At 51.2% G+C, this 16,165-nt stretch overlaps 1 protein-coding gene across 9 annotated transcripts in view; it reads left to right on the top strand.

The window, feature by feature from the left end:
* Positions 1–16,165, top strand: part of ct (homeobox protein, cut) — a 749,731-nt gene that overhangs the window by 539,510 nt on the left and 194,056 nt on the right. The gene's annotated exons all lie outside the window — the stretch shown is intronic.

Genomic DNA, 16,165 nt, shown 5'->3' with positions numbered 1-16,165 from the left:
CGTGTCGGAGGGACACCATACACAAGGACACTATAAACGGTCTCTTAAGCCGGTGCACTTCAAGTACTGCACTAGTGCACGTATCGCTTTTCGAGCCAGTGACGGGTGTGGCCACGGTCCGAGCATCTTTGAATCGGTGAACGGTCTCGAGTCCAGTCGGCGTAAAGTTGCCCGCAGAAAGAGGCGTTGGACATCGTAGCGAGGGCAGTTGCACAATAGGTGCTGGATGGTCTCCTCGCACCCACAGGAGTCGCACATCGGGCTCTCGGCCATTCCCATACGGTAGGAGTATGCGTTCGTGAATGCCACTCCAACTAGCGAAAATTGCAAAAGTCGTGAGGGAGGTGACAATGCAGATGACATTCTCCTGTTCAACAGCGCCGGGGGTCAAAGTGCAACAAATGATTGAGGACCTTAGCCGAGAAAGTGTAAGGGTTGAAGGTTTATATGTAGAAGGCGGAGGTCAGTAGTCTGGCAAGAGAACAAGAATTCATAATCGGGATTCAGCCTCTAGTATCTGTGCAAGAATACGTTTATCCAGGTCTGTTACTCACAGGTCACCCCGACCACACTGTAAGATAATTTACACCCTAAAAAGGGAAAAAGGGTGTAAATGTGTCTAGAACTTACACCCTTAGGGTGTCCGTTATATAGCTAACAACCTAAGGGTGTGAGTTATAAACACATTTACACCATTTTTCACTTTTTAGGGTGTGAGTATCTTACAGTGGATGGTAAGGAAATATATAAAAACAAGATAGAGCGCATACGGCAGGCATTGCCAAATTATGACCAGCCAATACCGCTATCCTTGAATAGTGTATAATTATTGCATTCTACCGGTACTAACATAAGGGGCAGAAACCTGGAAGATAACAGAAACTTGAGGAGAATGACCACGCAATAAGTGATGGAACGATAAATGCTGGACGTAACGTTAAGAGACAGGAAGACAGTCATGTGAATTATGTAGAGAGCAAATGGAGGTAGCCTATATTTTAGTTGATATTAGGAGAAAAATGAGGAGCTAGCCAGGCCATGTAATACGTAAACGCATGGTCTATTGCAGTTACAGATCTGAGTGCTAAGTTTAGGGAAGTGCAGTCGGGGATGGCAGATAATTAGGTGGTGGGATGAAAATAAGAAATTTGTAGGCACAACTTGGAATCATCTACGTAAGCCCGGTGTAATTGAAGATAGCGGGGAGTGGCCGTCGTCCTGCAGTGGACATAACAATTGACTGGCGATGATGATGACGGCGACGACGACGACGAAGTACGTGGGAAAAAAGTGCATGACAAAACGCAAACAAAATGCAAAAGAGGAGATGCATCAAGATGCCGAACCAGCTTTCAGTTATGTGCACACAAAGTTATCTGTAGGCTTGTATGCGTTCTTTCGCCAAAAATCTTTGCCATGAAGGAACACTGACCTGCGGCGGTGGCTTAGCATTTATGGTGTTGTGCTGCTAATTAAGTGCGAGGTCGCGGGATCAAACCTCGGTGACGGCGGCCGCATTTCGATGGAGGCGAAATGCAACAACGCCCGTGTCCCGCGCATTGGGGGCACGTGACAGAGCCCCGGCTAGTCAAAACTTAATCCGGAGTCCCCCACTACGGCAGGCCTCATAATCAGATCGTGGTTTTCGCACATAAAACGCCACAGTTTCATTTAATGAAGGAACAGTCTATAGGCGAACTCTTAAAATATTATGTGGATCCGACGCACATTTCGGAATCTATGTGAAGCGAACCTTTTTGTAAATTAGTAAGTGCTGTAAAGCTGTTCATCTTCTGCAATGCGTTTTGCAGCAAAGCGATGACGTGCCTGCTCGTCAAATTAGCTAGTCGTCTGTTCCTCGACCTCAAACGACCCTGTCTAAGGAATCGGCCCACTTTTCATCACGCCATCCCCGGGATAAGCCGCCCAGTTTACTATTGCACCATTGCCGGGACCCGCATCCCCACCCCGCTTTCTCGCTAAGAAGGCGGCTGAGCAGACGCGCCAGATCTCCAGAAATATGGCATAGAAAGTTTCGATTTAGTAAAAGAATTATATGCTAGAAGGCACATATTTTTTGTTGCCCAGTGGATATTAGGCATTGTTTGTTGTAGAAGGATCGACATTTGGGCGAGTTGGTACTGGTTGAACATCTTGAAGGGGCAGCGCGAAAAGACGATGACAGATGTCCTGTGTGTTCCTGCCTTCTGTCATCGTCTTTTCGCGCTGCCCCTTCAAGTTGTTTGTTGTTTCTCTGTTGTAATTCCACAGAGAACAGAGCTGGCCACCAGCGCGATTCGTTATACTAGTGCTGTCCTGTGTGAGCTAGGGCTACTCGGCAAGACAGCAGGGGTAGCAGCCACGACCAGCAAAGTCTGGGTAGATGTGCCAAGAAGGCCTCGCTTTAGAAGACAAGTTATGAAGGGCGTACGCGTTTGTACAGCAGTATCTTGGAATGTAGCGAATGAACTGTGCAGAGATGTGGTGCGGATGTTTGTGTGTTCTGCTCAACAGACCGACGCCAACGCTTCAGGCCAGTTTCCTGAATGTTTCGTTCGGAATCACGCCACATGCTCTTAACCCAATGAACTTCTCTTTCGAAACTGCAGCGCGACCCACGCAGATTTAATACGATACATCGAACTACCGCATAGATATAGGGTTACCGCCAATTTCAATTGGTTTTCGTTCGTCCTTATCCCGTGTGTGTCGGGCGGATTTGCGGAGCAAACCACTTATGCACTCTTCTTCACCGCGGCAAGGTGCGAACCAAATAAAATAAAATCAAACTCCGCAACGCCAACGTTGAATTTGCAAGTTACAGGCCAGGAGGGCTGCGCACGAGCGCAGGCGACGGTGGTTTGGAGGCCCCCGAGGTCTTTCATCATCGAGCGCCCGACCTTCTTCGGCGTCCCGAAGGAGGCGGCGGCTGCTGCCTCATCGGGGGCTTCCGATGAGCGCGCGCGCGGCGTCGACGCTTCGGCGAGAATAAGCGTTTAGTGTTCCCGATGTTGGCACCCCGTCTTGCTCGAGGAGTGCGTAGATCGTGTGCTCACGCACGCACACGCAAGCAGGCACGCGCGCCCGGTCCCTTGTCTGCCACGCAGCGGCATCGCGTCGGCGAGAAGAAGCGCCAGCAGCTCGGTCCATTTGCAAGTCAATCGGGCCGTGCGCTGAAGAAACGCCGCGGATGCCCTCCCCGCCCTCCTTCTCGCCAACGGCGCATATTCTAGGCCGTGGACGCTCGTTGCGCTGCTCTTCTTGCCTACAGCCCGAAGGCTCGTCATCAACCTGGGGTGACAGGCGAAGGAAGAAAAATTATTCCACCTCGCCCAATACACGGGTGTACGGGATGCAGCTCACTTTTGTGTATTCTAATGACCCGCACTTTCTCGCTGAATGCCAAGCAGGCGATGAATTTCATATAATCAGAAGTAAAGCGACGGGGGAACCTAATTTGCGCCGCAGTGGCCGCGACTTTCCTCGGGGCAGAGCTGTTCTTTTTCAATTTCCAGTTGCTGTTGATCTGCTACTCTTTCTGTCGCTAGGTCCTTGCGGTTGTAGATCTCGAGCTTCGGGCACGGCGTGACTCCTCCTTCTCGTTGATATGTCTGTCGGCAGTATGACAATCAATCGAAGACACCTAATTTTCTAGCAGTCCTCTGCATCAGTGTCGGGTGTCCCACTTGAAGGCAATTCACCGCGAGGCAATTCACTGGTCTGATATGCGCCGATATCTTTCGCCACGCGGAAGATGTTATAGACCACCACTGTGCTCATCCAACTATAAAATGCACTGTTCTCGCCTCATCGCGCGTAGGAAGCCGCTCGAAATGGTTATAGCCCTATCACGTACCGATAGAAAAAGAAAATTCGTAAGTAATAGGCGGGAGTGGCGGCTTCTGCAGTGTGCAGCGCTCGGGCACACTGCGTCGGCGAGAAACTCAAGACCCTCACTATTCGACGGCGACCATCGTTGTGCGTTCGAGAGGCTTTGCGCGCACCCACCTGCCCACCGCGGGCGCAGATCTCGATTGTGCGGCCGCGCTCGATCATTCATTACGGCCCCGTCCGAGCAAGACATCCGAAGCGCCTTGCTTTCGCATCTTTAGCGCTTTCATTTTGGCCCGCGCTAAACGCCGGGCCCGACGGCGCATTCCTATCATCCCTTCTTTTCTGCTTTCTTTCTTGTTCCTTGATTAGCAGATTCCATATACGACACGTTCTCGTCGGTCTCTCTCTCTCTCTAACCCATGCACACACACAGACTATTCTTTTTTTTTTTCTGTCGCTCTATACATGCGTGATTGAAATCCCTGCCGCACGTAACCTGCTTGAATGAGGGATCACCCCACAGCCTCGCGTCGGCGCCGCGGCGAGGGAAAGGGCGAGGGAAGCGTCCATTCTCGGCCTCTCGGTTGTTTCTCCCTCTTCCAAAGTGGCCGCCCTATTCATCCATCGCCCGCGCCCAGATCTTTGTTCTTCCTCATCACGGGATGCGCGCAGAAGGGGGCGACCCAAATCGAATTCAGCCATCGCCGCTCGCGCGTGTGCGGTCGGACGGCGGTACCGGAGAAAACGCCGCCGCGGATTCGGAGAAAGGTGCCGCGTAAGAGGGAGAGGAGGGGCTCGAATAACAGCATCATCGGAAGCGTCTGGTGTTCGCACGCGAGTTTATCATTTCGGGCGAGCATACGGCGCGAGAGATCGTTAGCGGATTCTCCCGCTCGCACCTCCTCGGCGTTCTGCGTGCGAGCCCGAGCTGTTTTTTCTTTCTTTTTTTTTTTTTTCCTTCGCCGGCCCTCGTCCATACCGCGCGCGATGTGCGCGATGGCGGTGTTGTGTTTTGTGTGAATCACTCGCGGCGATGATGAACGGCGTGGACCGAACGATGGCTGCATGGTCCCCTTTTATTTCGTCTTTGGTCGCGGTATGCGTTCTATACGTGCGCGCGGGCGCCCCTTTTGCAATTTGATGCGCGCCGCGGCATGCAGATTGAGCGCGTATTGTTCGCGTTCGCTCGATGCGTGAAAAACAGCGCGGTTTTTGTTTTCTCGACGTGCGGCGGGCTCAACTTTCTTCCTTCCCTTGTGAGGTGCGGGGACGCGCTTTGGAAACAGGTTGCGATTCTTGATGCGGATAATGTATTCGGGAAACCGTTTGCTGGAGAACGCACGTCGATATGATTTGCAACGAGTAAAACCACAATCAGAATGCTAGCTCGTGCAAAATCTTGCTCGAGTGGTGACGACACTTATGCGTTCGCTTGCCCAGTCATAGATGTGTTTTCCATACTACTCTAGAATACTCTCTACTGAGCATACTCACGAAACACTTTAACCTATGGAGTTTTCCTTCGGAACTTGTTGGTGAGGCATTATAAAAATCAGCGAGCGCTTCCTTATGACTGCAACCTAGTTGTCTTGAAAAATGACATTTGATGAATTATCATGACATATATGACAAGAAATGAGACACGTACGTTACCGAGTCACTGAACATATTTATTACTGCAAACTCACTTTGTAAGAGTCTCGGTAAACTCTGGCTCTGAGGACATGACCATAAGTTTCGACCAAACTAGAAATTGACTCATTTATAGTTGACAAGGCCAGCGATGTGGTCATGGTAGTTGTTTTAAAGATGACACTTTTATATGAAGGGTTCAGTATATTCTAGAGGGTGAAACTCACACTATATGCAGCTTCCAGACAATTTTCTTGCTGGTCAGACAAATAATATCAAACGTACGGCTTGCACCAATATCTCGGAAAACTTATTTTCAGTCCACTTGCTTCCGTGACCCGGTTCAGTTGACCACTTTTTCACTGATACAGTTAGGCGTCATTCTGCTTCAAAATAGCATCTTCTCCTTTTCTACATCATGAGTGTACGAAGAGAAGAGCAAATACTGTACATTTGATAGAGGTCACCGTGTTAAAGTTGTGCTCGAAACTCCTTACCTTCGCCAGCTCTTCTTCTTCTTCTTCTCTCCAATAGCTTCGTTATTTTTAACACAGGATGCAGATTCACGCCACCGCCGCGCACGCACGCAGAAAGCGTCGCGTGGTCGGCTTCACCCTCGGACTCCGGCGCTCTGCGTGCGTTTGCACTCGTCGCGACGCGCGCAGTGTGCAGAAAAGGTATCCCGTCCCTGTCAGCCCTGGCGGCAGCCCGTCAAACGCAGCTCGACCCGAACCCCTCGACTCCCGCGCCTGCTTCTCTCTGTATGCTCGTCGCGACGCCCTCGGGAAGCACGCGGCAGCGCCAGATGACCGCCGCGAATATGCCAGCCGAGTTGGACAAACATGCGCCAGCACGGCGCAGGAACGCGCCTCTCGGTTGATATTCAATTTCTCGTCGTAGTCGTGCCGTCCCCTTGCGCTTGGACGAACGAACAGACAGACCCGACAGCGGCAGCATGAGATAGGCGACACCCTTCGCGTCGCTGTGGCATGGCCACCGTGGAAGACGCGAGGCTCTCCCGCTTTGCGGAGGTCTATCCGCGGTGCCTGGCATCGAAAAAGGAACGGGAAGCGAAAATGAGGGACAAACGGAACGGCGACAAAGAAGGAAGGGGAAGAACGGAGAGAGAGAACACGAGACCGGCGCGGCGACGTTATGCGCATATCTAGCGAAAGGAATTTGAATGGACGTGCAAGCGGCTGGGGGGAGGGAGGGGGGCATGCACTTTTTTTCTTAGGAGGGGGGAGTCCCCTTCGGGGCGAGTGGCGACAGGCAAAGGGGGGAGGCGATGACGACGCCCGGCCGCCGCGATGATGGCGGCAGCGTTATTGTATTTCGGCTAATCAAATGGATGGTCCGGTCCCGCTGTTGTCATCCTCACGGACCACCTCTCCTCCTCTGTGCATTCCCTCCTGAAAGCATGCCCGTTCGCCTGCCGCGCGCTGTTCCTCTTCGCGGCCGCGCCGAGATGGCCTCGATTCGCCCTCCCTCGCTCCGTCCGTCGTCCGTTTAATATTTCACACGTGAACGAATGCATATTCGGCGGCAGCGCGGGCGGCGTATGCGGATCGTTGTGGGTCTCGTCGTCCGCGCTTGGCTGCGACTGCTCCTCGCTGGCTTCCCCTCACCCTGTCACAATGGCTGCGTTTGTGCGGCAGCCGAACGCATAAACACATTTCACTGCTATGAGCGTCGTCGTGGTCATCGTCGTCTTATCTGGCGCGCTGATAAAACTGTGGCGCGCCGAGTGCGTTCTAAAAACGAATAAAAACGCGCTTGCCCACTCGCAAGCACCCTTTCTTTCTCTCAAGCAGTAAGTCCTCCCACTGATTGACACTGCCAAGCCCATATTGTTCATTCACTTTTCAACTATGTCTCGCGAGATCAGGTTGTCCGTCTCAGTTTCTAGGGCATGTGATGCTGTGAATCGCACCTTATAATTATTGACGTGTAACTGAGCAGTATGATGATAGGAGGTCTATTGGTGAGCGGTCATTCAACGGAATTCACGAAGTGGTAAGCCGAAGTTTCAAGTGAACGTTCGGGCCCGCCTCTCGACCGTTGGACCAATCGTTATCGAGGCTTTGACAAGGATAGGTCACCTCGCGACGCAGTGATTCGAAATTCTGCGTCAAACGTGCCTTGCTAGATCGCTTTTCGAAGGCCCTGAGAAGTGCAGGCCCATCCACCGATACGCTTGGTCGGTTTCTTAAACGTTATGTAGCATTCGACACTTGATTTCAAGTCGTATATGTGCGGTTTGAATCATATTGGGTGCGCATGGACAAGAGTGACGTTGCCTTGTAGTGCCTCTATGCTTTTGCTATGCCCGATAAATTATTTCTTTATCGTTCTACACCTCTTTTTGAGCGTGTACGTGCATAAATGGCGTCTCAGCTGACCAGCTGAGTATATTTCTTACACATTATCGACTATCGCGAAAAATCCTTTCCAAGCTACAAGCTTAAACGCACTCTTTTTCGCTGCTTACAGGCCCTAATGCTTTCTAACCTTCAAGGGCAAGCTGAATTTTCTCAGTAAGCGTGTGTAGGACGGGTCTAGCTATCCAAGCTATGAAACAGCCCACGTAGTCCATTCTTTTCCCTCTTCTGTTCTCTTTGATTTTGCGCACTCTTCACCAGTTTACATTCTCTGATCCTTGTTGAAGTCACAAACGTTATACATATAATAGTTGCGAAAACTAGTTAACTAGAGAAAAGAAATTCCCGCTACCATTAAAGCACAGGACGAGTAACAATGCTTTAATCTTAATGCACCACTGTTCACCGCACTTGTCTTTTCCCCTCTCATTCATTCATTCATTCATTCATTCATTCATTCATTCATTCATTCATTCATTCATTCATTCATTCGTTCGTTCGTTCATTCTTTTGTTTGTTTGTTTCGTTCGTTCGCTTCGATTAGGTTTTACGTTCAACTTCTACGCAAGCGCCAAACGGCCACACCTCGTTTTGTCCCCCTACGCCTAACCTGCATGCTGCTTTATTTTCCTCATCTGCATACATGCTTCGGTTTGAGCAATTACGTTTCCCTTCCCTCACTTCTGTGCTTCCACGCTAAGAGGAAGGCGAGACCATCGTATAAGCGAGATGGCAGAAGGGAGGCCAAAGAACTGAATGCAGTTCGGGTTATTTATGAGCCGCGTTTGTTTATCGAGTTGTCACGACGCGTATTCGTACCCGCGCCGCCCATCTATTGTGCGGTTCTGTGGCTGATGAAAAATAGCGAAATTGAATAAATAAAACAAGAAAGAAGGCCGCGATATATGCGAAACTCGCTCACGCATGCGCAACGCTCTACGTATACGTGCGGGCGGACCGACGATCGAAGTCCGGCACTTCTGCGGCTTGAGGCGCGCACGTGTGGTTGTTGACGCAGTTTGCTGCTGCGACACATGCTCGATCCTAGGGGCGTGCACGACTCCGCTCCGTATGTTATTTATTTTATCCCCTTGCTCGGCGCACTCTACTGTCTTCAGCGAGGGAAGTTATTACCGTCGTGTAGCAGCTTCTTGCTGGTTTGGACGCGCTCGTGGTGAAAACTGCACTACTAATAATGAACTTTTGTGTATGTACAATGCTGGCTAATATACTCTTCATCAACAAGGAACTTAGCATTGACTTCCGAGCATAGTGTGTGAGAGAGCGAGAGAGAGAGAGAGGCAAAGGAAAGACAGGGAGGTTAACCAGAGATTATCTCCGGTTGGCTACCCTGTACTGGGGGAGGGGCAAGGGGATGCGATAGGTGAGAGAGAGAAGGATAAAAAAATAAAGATACATGAATTAAATAAAAGAATAAGAAGAAATCTACACACACACACACACACACACACACACACACACACACACACACACACACACACACACACACACACACACACACACACACACACACACACACACACACACACACACACACACACACACACACACACACACACACACGCGCGCACACGTACACATGAACTGTTTCTGTGGGCACTGTCACGCAGCCCGCAAAGGCGTTCCTAGTGTTACGCAGTGTCATCGTACAATCCTACGTCACACAGTGCACAGTCACAATTTGTCAGACAGTCCCGTGTCTTTTAAGTACCGCAGCAGCGCCTTTATAGTGGATCGCGCTGATGTTCGCGCCGAGCATAGTGAAGTGTGCGTGTAGCGCAGGACAGCGAAACGTCCATTTGTTTCGCCACCTCCAACACCTTAGCATGCTCTACCTCCTCTATTTATACCGTCTCTGTTACCGCTTACCTAAGTGTGAAGCGGAAAAGCCAACAAGAACAGGCGGCAGTGTTTTTGTCCACGTTTTCTGTCGTGACTCTTTAGTGGCACGAGCGTCGAGTGGCACTCTTGCTTCTTGCGCAGCACTTGTGGTTCGCCTCCTGAGACGACCGGGAACGAAATTCAGAATAAACTAAAAAAAATCTAGAAAAGAATATTGAAGTACAAAACTTATGGGTTTCATCATAGACATGACATCAGAGCATACAGTTAGTTACGAGTTGAGTTAATAATAATATTTGGGGTTTTACGTGCCAAAACCACTTTCTGATTATGAGGCACGCCGTAGTGGAGGACTCCGGAAATTTTTGACCACCTGGGGTTCTTTAACGTGCACCTAAATCTAAGCACACGGGTGTTTTCGCATTTCGCCCCCATCGAAATGCGGCCGCCGTGGCCGGGATTCGATCCCGCGACTTCGTGCTCAGCAGCCCAACACCATAGCCACTGAGCAACCACGGCGGGTTTACGAGTTGAGTTACTGAAGTGTTCGGAATGATTTGAATTAATTTGAAATCACTGATTACCGCACACTAAAGCGCAGAATCGTAGACTTTATAGAGACCCGCCACCTGAGCACGACTTTGGCGAAATTCCTAGAAACCCGGAATTATAAAGCGGAAGTAATGACGTCACTAATGACGTCACACACAAGAAGGTGGCAGGATATTTTACTAGCTAATTAATGGGAAACAATTGCCTCCGAGTCCGAGTTCGGTCCACATTTTTAAGTTACGCTGTTGAAGCCAATTAACGGCACTGTAATCTTCTCTCGCAAGCAGCGAACAGACGACGCTGCAAGACTAGCGGTTTGTTGTTCAACTGTCTGCACGGACATTGCGACGAGTGGCTGCTTTGAGCATGAAAATAGACAGCGGGAGCGCTGTCGGTGCTCTGCACTACTTTGTGCCGTGCAGCTGAACGGTTCTTGTACGGCAGAATGCATGACTCCGGCCACGTCATTTCATTTCCGTTCCTTTTCTATTATTTTTCTTTTTTCTCCCACCTTCTCGCGCTTCGACGTCTCCGCGCCACAATGGGAATGCGTGAGCTGAATTGGACGCGGCTGCTTGGAGCTTCACGCCGGACCCGCCCGACTCGTGCATGCACAATGAGCGCGACGCGAAACCACTGCTCCTAATTTGTTTGCGCGACCTCGTTCCCTGCGTGCGCCAGCGACATGTCAAGTAAGGGCTCGCTTGTCCCGACAGTCACGCAAGAGGTGCTGAATTTATTTCCCTGTACGTGTGACGTGCAAATTACCGGAACTGTATGAAGTTTTGGAAGTTATGGCTTTTCACGAAAGTTGCACTGATATGCCAAATACATGCGTACTGCACGTATTTCGTGCGTACTTAGACACGGCCTGTACACGTGTTGCGAAACACTCCAACCACACTGGTGCGAACGTCACTGTCGATGAGTTACAACAAGGGAAGGAACAGGAGTTGGTCTTGCGGGTGTGGACGATGTTTGTTTCTCCTCCAGCCTGCTCCCGCAGTGGCCGAACCGCGGTGAAGTACGGCAGGGACAGTAATTAAAGGGATCATTTAGCATGCTATCCGTGAAGTCTACGCGAAATTGAGATGCAGTCTGGGACAGCAGATATTTCGTCGCAATGACGTCATTGCAACACCCTTTCCATCGCCGAAGAAGCAGATCAAGTGAGAGTTAGAAATCTCGAACGTACAAAATGAACGCGACTGGTAAGGGATATAAATATGTAAATCAGAGAGCCTGGGGTCAGGTACCCTGCAATGAACCTAATTATGCTGGTCATAAATGTTACCGTTAACGCACTAATTGCAACCATCGTTTCTATACGGTAACCCTTGCAGGTATACATCGGCAGCCTGCTATAGCATTGCTTGCGACAGGCTGAGGGACTATGTAGTCAAAATCGCCCGGCCTGCCGCATGCAACGCTGGGTCGAACGGGCTTGCGCAGCGATCGACCTCGGCTATATTTCCAGGCGCGTAAATCAACGCCTCTTTTTCCCGCTTTCCGTGCAGGCTGTCAGGCTCCACGGCGAGCGGGAAGCGTTGCACGGCAAAAGAGAAATTTAAGAGAGTGGCGCGGATCCCGCTGCACAGCGCAGCAAGGAAGGGAACTTATAACGGCGAGTAGGCGCCTGCCCGAAAACAATTAAAAAGTCTCCTCCGCTCACGGAGCGGGAGAGTGAAAGGGAAATAAGTGGGGAAGAAGCGGCCTGCAGTTCTCGTGGAGCTATTGCCCAAGATGCTTCGAGAGCTTCGCGGTAAAGGCGCGGGCAACCAGAGAGGCTTCTCTCCTTTCGAGTCCTTTGGAGAAACAATAAATTACCGTCTCTTGTTTCATTTTGGGTGGCTGATCCACATCCCGGCAAGCTCTCCTCTTCTTCACTTTGCTTCTTTTCCTGCTTCTCTGTTTTCTGCCTCAAGGAAGGAAGGGGAGAGCTGCAAGAAGAGAGGGGGCCGGGGGGGGGGGAGGCAGGAAGGAGGGGGGCGTTAAAGGCGCGAACGGATTTCGCCGGCGGCTTGTGCGATTAATTTTAACTGCTCCTCGGTTGCGACGCATCGACTCATTACTTCTGGGCCCGGACGCGAGAGAAGAAAGCTTTAGCAGCGTCGAGGCGATGCTTGCTGAAGCCTTCGTGTGTATACGTCTAGCGGAGAGCGAAAGTGCGGCGACTTGGTGATCACGCTATCGCTCTCCAGGTTCCGTGAAATTCTTGCTTCTGCTACTGTGATGTTCGGGACGCATGCCGTAGAGAGGAGGACATCCAAATAAACTATATCGAGAGGGAAGTATAGAGAGCTTAACTGGAAAACCTTCCGGTTTTCTACCCTGCTACGTGTAGCGGAAGGAGCAGACGCGAACAAGAATCGTACGATGCAGTTTAGAACAAAGCCGTAACAACTTCTGCCCGTACAAACTTTGCTAAGTATTAGCACGCCTTTTAACTTTGCGCACTTACTCGGTCATCGTGTTCAGAAATCTGTGCTTGTAGCGAGGTGCGCAATCTGAAACCTGGGACTGACGCGTAAGCGGTCCTCAAAGACAAAGCAGCTCGTCGCACGGAAGGTATCTCCGCCAGAGGCAGACGTGCGTATTCGTGATGCACGCGCAATGCGGAGAGAAACACGCCGTGGCGGTGAAAACGATGTTCTTCGGTCATTCATCAAAAACCCTATACCGGCGCGTACTGGGAGCAAAGAACCCACTGATGCGGGAGAGCCTCAATGACAAAGTCGTCAGGGCCAGGCGTTGAAGCCGCAGCCGCTGTATTCGGACGCGTGGCAGCTTTATGCGCGACCGCCACCGCGGTCGGCGCGTCTTCTCTCTCTTCTTCAATTCAGAGCGCGTGCCACTCATTGTGCACAATGGATGCCGCGCAGGCAGCGGTTTGCCACCGCTGAGACCGCCTGCTCCGGAGAGGCATCATTAGCAAAGCGCATCTGGGTGGCTGTAAACAGGCAAACAAGTCCTGCGCGCATTGTTTATCCCGCGCGGTGCGGCGCGCGACTCGCTGTGGACAAGTCAGCGCCGAGTTCTCGGGGGTGGGTTGCGCGGGCGCGCCGTATACTGGCGAGGGAGAGAGGGGGAGCCCCCGCTACACAAGAGCCACCCCGTTTTTTCGAGCGCCGTTTTCCACCCCCATTTTTCTGGCTTTTGGTAGTGCACACACACCACTGGCGGGGGAGACGCTTCCGAGCTACGAGTGTTCCCGACCCCAGCGAACCCGAGGGTTGAGGAGCTCTTGGGACGCCGTTGTTTCGCCGCCGAGTCTCAGAAACAGTTCCGGGCTCTCCCGCCTGTTTTGTCGCCGCGGATAAGACGCTTGCCCCGCTATCCAAGGGTTCTGCCTTTGTCTGATGCCTCGGACCTGATCGCTCAACGGGCACGGGAGCACGCATGAGCACACTCCTGCGGCGGCGCCCTTCCCCGCGCGTGTGTATACACGCGCACTTGTGCTTTCTTCAATAGCGCAAAAAACATTGTCCGTATCTGTGCGCAGGCAGGAAGCGCGCTCCGCAACACTTAATGACGGCGACCACGCACAATGAACTCGCGAAGGCGTACTCCGGTGCTTTAATTGCTGAAAGGACGCCAGGCGCAGAACGCTATGCTTCCATTTTGCTCCGGCGCTCTTACGCGCGTCCTCTCTCATTATTGCTTTGTTCGTTATATAAGCTTCAGATAGGTTTACTGGAAAGTATACGCTCTACCTCATTTTCTCACATATTCCGAGCTGCTTCTTCGCGAACAATGCCGTCGAAACAACACGAGAGTCTCCGTTCGAGGACTTTTTCTCAAGAATAAGCTATCGCCCGCTTGTGTACAGCTCGTATATTTTGCCCGGACGCCCGCTGTGACTGCGCAGTCTTCGAACATCATATGACTTATGCGCCGAGGTGGGCCCAACCGGCAAAGCTGCAGAGTAGAGTGGTAAAAGAAGAACAATAGTAATAAAGAAAGAAAGTAACTAGCTATGTTCAGCGCTTGCCGACTCGTTGCCACTATATATTCTATACTATAGGCTTGTTATTAAGTTATCTGCCATTCGTAATCGCATTCGATGTCCTCTTTGTTTTTTTTATTGGGTTCAACAAGCTTTGACAGGGTAGGAGTAATGATCTTGCCATGCAATAAGCGACCACATCTCTCTGGTTCGCTAAACTGTGATTTTAACTTGGCGGGCTCGCTGTGCAACCTCGGATTATGCCGCTGTATAGCAGGCCTCAACCAATAATAATAATGTGCCTCGTAGTGAGCAGCCCAACGAGTGTAACGGGGCTCCTTGCCGCTGTGAGACAAAAGGTGAAGATAAGGTGGCGTAAATACGGCAAGAATGCATTCTCGGGATGGATGGTCGTTACACTTACGCTTCGTCCTTCATTTTTTCTCAGCTCGAAATGCTGCCGTTCCTCGCCTCCTCAACGGCACAGCGCATAACGATCCCCTCTCTCAGGCGCGTCAAAGAGCTTTTTCGAGGACGTGTGGATCCCGGAGAGAACGTGATCCCCATGCGTGGTGGTGGGGGCTACGGCCGTACGCGAAAAGGGCTGCACGCGCGCACTCCTACACCCGCACGCTTGCTTCACCTTCTCGCTATAGCGTAACAACGTGGCGGCTAAGGCGAAGACGGGCGGAATTCTCGCGGGACAAGTTCGTTAGAGCAGATTTGATGCCGCACCAGTGGATTCCCCGTGCGCGAATCAGAAATCAGAGAGCGGCAAAATGCCTCGGTTTCATTCTTGCCTTTCTTTCGGTGTTATTATTCTTTTATTATTATTTTAGTTTTCCGTTTGGCGTTTCTTGCTCGGCGCGCCTCGTGCCCTCGTTGAGGAGCTATAAAAACGCAACGACCGCGAGCCATCTATGCAAGCTCGACGAAAAAAAAAAAGGATCACTAAAGAAAAGAAAAACACGGAGAATTAGGAACCGGGTGGAGCTGTAGAAAGGGTTGAAATCAAAGCTCGGTGGAGTGAACACGAATTCAGGGCCTATAAAACGAAAATGGGCTGTCTAAAGAAAATGCTTCGGGAAAAGAAAAGGAAGAAAGAATTAGTCGCGGGTATGCACGCATGTGTAGCACGGCCCGAAAAATCCGGGGGAAGAGGGGCGACAGAAGAAAAGTCTGAGGGCGAAAATCAGAGAGGCGAAATGGAGCTCATTAGATATGCAAACTCGATTTATAATTCCCGGCGAAAACATTAATGGATTGAATTCTTGCTCGGCCGCGCCTTATATCGGGCCTCGGGGAGGGAAGGAGAAAGGTCCCGGCCCGTGACTCGGCGCTGGATGTACGACGCGCGTGCGCAACGGCGTGGGCTTCGTTATCATTTTGTTCGAGCTGGTCTCGTTGATTCCGCGCGACGCACGTGGAACGAGCGGCCATCTCTTCAGCCTCTTCGTTCTTTTCTTTATTTAATCCTTTCGTTTTTCGTTCCCACTCGCCACTCTCGGCCCGCGGCTCTGCAATCAGACCACGCGTCACCGAGCAACGGGTGCGGGACCGAGCAGAATCGGCAATGGTCCGCGACCGCCGCCGCCCGAGGCACGTCACCTCGTGGGTTGGGCTGCGTGCCGAAACCCCGACCGACCACGGAGCGTTCATATCGCTTGTATGCCCGCCACACGCTGCTGTTATCTTCATATCTGTTTGTTCTTTTCTCGCTTCGCCTTTTTCGTCTTCTCCCGGGACTCGCGTTTAGAAACAAAGCTTTTCGTCCGAATGAACGCAGCGCCGAATATCATCCACAGCTTCCTCTTCCGCCTCTTTCTTCCTCATCTGCATGGCCAGCTTTCTCACTCATTTAGAAACACGTAATTTGACTTTTTTTTAATGCATTCCCATAAGGAAGGCGATACACGCTTTTCTTCGTGACTTTTTTTATCGCCTTTTGTCTCCGAGC

This window comes from Dermacentor variabilis, chromosome 3 (genome assembly GCF_050947875.1).
Source record: "Dermacentor variabilis isolate Ectoservices chromosome 3, ASM5094787v1, whole genome shotgun sequence".
Taxonomy (NCBI): domain Eukaryota; kingdom Metazoa; phylum Arthropoda; class Arachnida; order Ixodida; family Ixodidae; genus Dermacentor; species Dermacentor variabilis.
The sequence above is the reverse complement of the archived record's forward strand: the minus strand, read 5'-3'. Positions and strand labels throughout refer to the sequence as shown.